Consider the following 5,000-nt stretch of genomic DNA (forward strand, 5'->3'; position numbering starts at 1 on the left):
GGAGAGACAGACAGAGGGAGAGAGAGAAAGAGAGAGAGAGAGAGAGACAGACAGACATACAGAGAGATGGAGAGACAGACAGAGAGAGAGAGAGAGACATACAGACAGAGATAGAAAGAGACAGACAGATACAGTCTGGTCGTGGAGACAGACGGGGACACACTACCTTCTTAAAGGAGCTCCGGTCACATGACTTACCTCCATCCACTACCTTCTTAAAGGAGCTCCGGTCACATGTCTTACCTCCATCCACTACCTTCTTAAAGGAGCTCCGGTCACATGACTTACCTCCATACACTACCTTCTTAAAGGAGCTCCGGTCACATGACTTACCTCCATCCACTACCTTCGTAAAGGAGCTCCGGTCACATGACTTACCTCCATCCACTACCTTCTGAAAGGAGCTCCGGTCACATGACTTACCTCCATCCACTACCTTCGTAAAGGAGCTCCGGTCACATGACTTACCCATCCACTACCTTCTTAAAGGAGCTCCGGTCACATGACTTACCTCCATACACTACCTTCTTAAAGGAGCTCCGTCACATGACTTACCTCCATCCACTACCTTCGTAAAGGAGCTCCGGTCACATGACTTACCTCCATCCACTACCTTCTGAAAGGAGCTCCGGTCACATGACTTACCTCCATCCACTACCTTCGTAAAGGAGCTCCGGTCACATGACTTACCTCCATCCACTACCTTCTTAAAGGAGCTCCGGTCACATGTCTTACCTCCATCCACTACCTTCTTAAAGGAGCTCCGGTCACATGACTTACCTCCATCCACTACCTTCTTAAAGGCGCTCTGGCTGCTAAAACATAATACATTACTGCTAAATTCAAACCCCCAAGAGAGAAAAATGACCAAACAACAACACAGTGATTCACGTTTATTATTAGATTTAGAAAATACCAGTTTTTATGTTCGTATTATTTTATTTTGTTGTATTTACCCACCACACATTAAAAACCGGTATAAACCTGGTATATAAATACACTGCTCAAAAAAATAAAGGGAACACTTAAACAACCCACCCTAGATCTGAATGAATGAAATATTCTTATTAAATACTTCGTTCTCTACATAGTTGAATGTGCTGACAACAAAATCACACAAAAATTATCAATGAAAATCAAATTTATTAACATGGAGGTCTGGATTTGGAATCACACTCAAAATTGAAGTGGAAAAACACACTACAGGCTGATCCAACTTTAATGTGAGACTGAGATTTTGCTCATCGGCCCAAAAACTAGTATACAGACGCTCCAGCATCTCAACCTGCATTTAGACGGATGTTCTGTAACCACTAGTTCAACGGTAAAAGACCTGGGTGTTATTTTAGACAGCGACTTGTCTTTCAAAAATCACATCAATCAAGTTACAAAAACAGCCTTCTTTCACCTTAGAAATATTTCTAAGTTAAGAAACATGTTATCTATATCTGATGCAGAGAAGCTCGTCCATGCGTTCATGACCTCCAGAATAGACTACTGTAATGCGTTACTAGGTGGATGTCCTGCATCATTAATAAACAAGCTTCAGTTAGTCCAGAATGCAGCAGCCAGAGTTCTTACAAGGTCAAAAAATATGATCACATAACCCCGATCTTATCGTCCCTACATTGGCTTCCTGTTAAGTTTCGAATAGACTACAAACTATTACTTCTCACTTATAAAGCACTAAATGGTTTGGCTCCCGTGTATCTATCCAGTCTTTAACACGCTACAATCCGCCACGCCCCTGAGATCTCAAAACTCTGGGCTTCTAGTAGTTCCTAGAATAGCAAAGTCCACTAAAGGTGGTAGAGCATTTTCACATTTAGCTCCTAAACTCTGGAATAGTCTTCCTGACGGTGTTCGGGGCTCAGATACACTCTCCCAGTTTAAGTGTAGATTAAAACATATCTTTTTAGCAAAGCCTACACATAACACACATCACATCATAACCTTGTGCTCCAGAACATCTGATCACATGCACATTATCAACTTGTGCTGTTAATATCATGAACAGCAGCTACGCTAATTCCTCTCCACTGCTTCTCTTTCTCTCCCCATCCCGAGACACCCTGAGGTTTGGCCAGCTCCAGTCACCTCCCACCTCGTGATGATTACGGACCTTGAAGAAGTAGATGCCGAACTCACAAACATCCCGAACCATCTAGAGACGTACCAGTGCCATTTGGATCCCGCTACATGTGTGGAGTTTTGACATTGGACCTCCTGGAGTGTTTAAAGGCTCTGGCATGGAGAAGCTGATGCTGGATCTGTGGTGATCACAAATGCTGAGCTCATAAAACTCGGAGCTACTAACCATATAGACTGTATAAGACTGCAGAAAGAACATCACTTATAATCTTATACTCCAGTAATCATGTTAGTTCTCACTGTCCAGTGTTCTTTATTGTTGAAAGATTTATGATCAAACTCTTGATGTCACCCAGATGAGGATGGGTTCCCTTTTTGAGTCTGGTTCCTCTCAAGGTTTCTTCCTCATAACATCTAAGGGAGTTTTTCCTTGCCACAGTCGCCACGGCTTGCTCATCAGGGACAAATGCACACCATTCACCATCACTGTTGATTTGTGTAAAGCTGCTTTGAGACAATGTCTGTTGTGAAAAGCGCTATACAAATAAACTTGACTTGACTTGACTTGACTTAATGTAATGTCCTTAAAACAAGTAAAAATGAGGCTCAGTAGTGTGTGTGGCCTCCACGTGCCTGTATGACCTCCCTACAACACCTGGGCATGCTCCTGATGAGGTGACAGATGGTCTCCCGAGGGATCTTCTCCCAGACCTGGACTAAAGCATCCGCCAACTCTTGGACAGTCTGTGGAGCAACGTGGCGTTGGTGGATGGAGCGAGACATGATGTCCCAGATGTGCTCAATTGGATTCAGGTCTGGGGAATGGGCGGGCCAGTCCATAGCGTCAATGCCTTCGTCTTGCAGGAACTGCTGACACACTCCAGCCACATGAGGTCTAGCACTGTCTTGCATTATGAGGAACCCAGGGCCAACCACACCGGCATATGGTCTCACAAGGGGTCTGAGGATCTCATCTTGGTACCTAATGGCAGTCAGGCTACCTCTGGCGAGCACATGGAGGGCTGTGTGGCCCTCCAAAGAAAAACCACCCCACACCATTACTAACCCACTGCCAAACCGGTCATGCTGGAGGATGTTGCAGGCAGTAGATCGTTCTCCACGGCGTCTCCATACTCTGTCACGTCTGTCACATGCTCAGTGTGAACCTGCTTTCATCTGTGAAGAGCACAGGGGGCCAGTGGCGAATTTGTCAATCTTGGTGTTTTCTGGCAAATGCACGGTGCTGTGGTGTAAGCACAACCCCCACCTCTGGATGTCGGGCCCTCATACCACCCTCATGGAGTCTGTTTCTGACAGTTTGAGCAGACACATGCACATTTGTGGCCTGCTGAAGGTCATTTTGCAGGGCTCTGGCAGTGCTCCTCCTGTTTCTCCTTGCACAAAGGCGGAGGTAGCAGTCCTGCTGCTGGGTTGTTGCCCTCCTACGGCCTCCTTCACGTCTCCTGATGTACTGGCCTGTCTCCTGGTAGCGCCTCCATGCTCTTGACACTACACTGACAGACAAAGCAAACCTTCTTGCCACAGCTCGCATTGGTGTGCCATCTTGGATGAGCTGCACTACCTGAGCCACTTGTGTGGGTTGTAGACTCCGTCTCATTCTACCACTAGAGTGAAAGCACCACCAGCATTCAAAAGTGACCAAAACATCAGCCAGAAAGAATAGGAACTGAGAAGTGTCAACCACAAGACACTTTTGTCAACCCTCAAGAGCCTTGGTATCTGCGGAACAGCATGGGAATGGTTTGCTTCCTACCTGGAAGGTCGCTTATACCAGGTAACATGGAGGGGATCCACATCTGCCCCGTGCAGACTCACCACTGGTGTCCCACAAGGCTCTGTACTTGGTCCCCTCCTTTTCTCCCTCTATACCCACTTCATTGGTGAAGTCATATCCTCACATCGGTTTTCTTATCACTGCTATGCAGATGACACTCAACTCATCTACCACAGCTTCCGCTCGGATCTCAGCATGCGTGTCAGACTTATCTTCATGGATGAGTGCTCACCAACTAAAACTCAACCCCAGCAAAACAGAACTGCTGGTCATCCCAGATGATTCATCTCCAGGTCAAGATCTCCAAATAACACTTCATGACTCTCTGCTCTCCCCTTCAGCCACTGCTCGTAACCTTGGGGTAACTATGGACAATTAACTGTCTTTTTTCCCACATGTCGCTAATGCTGCTCATTCTTGTCGATTTCTTCTCTATAACATCCGAAGGATTCGACCATTTCTGTCCATACAGACTGCCCAGGTGCTTGTTCAGTCTCTTGTCAATTCAAGGCTCGACTACTGCAACTCTCTGCTGGCAGGTCTTCCCTTGAACGCTATTCGTCCACTGCAAATGATCTAAAATGCAGCTGCACGACTTGTGTTCAATCAGCCCAAGTTCTCCCACACCACCCCACTGCTGCGCTCCCTTCACTGGCTTCCAGTAGCTGCATGTATCAGATTCAAAACACTGATGCTTGCCTACAAGGCCAAAAATGGACCAGCACCATCTTACCTCAGTGACCTCATCACATCTCGCACTGCACCACGCTGTCTGAGATCCTCCAGCACTGCTCGACTGGTACCACCTTCTCTCAGAATGAGAGGTAAGTACACTTCAAGGCTCTTCTCTGTTTTGGCACCGAGGTGGTGGAATGAACTTCCCCTAGATGTCCGTACAGCAGAGTCCCTGATTATCTTCAAGCGACGACTGAAGTCCTACCTCTTCCTGAAATATCTAATTTAGCACTTTCCAAGTTTGTAGAATTCGAGTTATATTTATATTAAGTTTGTAATCTTGTGTACAGTGTAGATTTATTTATTACTAGAGATTTAAAGCACTTTTGTACGTCGCTCTGGATAAGGGCATCTGCTAAATGCCGCAAATGTAAATGTA

General features: G+C 46.0%; 1 protein-coding gene across 12 annotated transcripts in view; it reads left to right on the forward strand.

The window, feature by feature from the left end:
• Nucleotides 1-5,000, forward strand: part of LOC124403043 (rho guanine nucleotide exchange factor 28-like) — a 32,324-nt gene that overhangs the window by 15,172 nt on the left and 12,152 nt on the right. The gene's annotated exons all lie outside the window — the stretch shown is intronic.

The sequence above is a fragment of the Silurus meridionalis genome, chromosome 20, assembly GCF_014805685.1.
Source record: "Silurus meridionalis isolate SWU-2019-XX chromosome 20, ASM1480568v1, whole genome shotgun sequence".
Taxonomy (NCBI): domain Eukaryota; kingdom Metazoa; phylum Chordata; class Actinopteri; order Siluriformes; family Siluridae; genus Silurus; species Silurus meridionalis.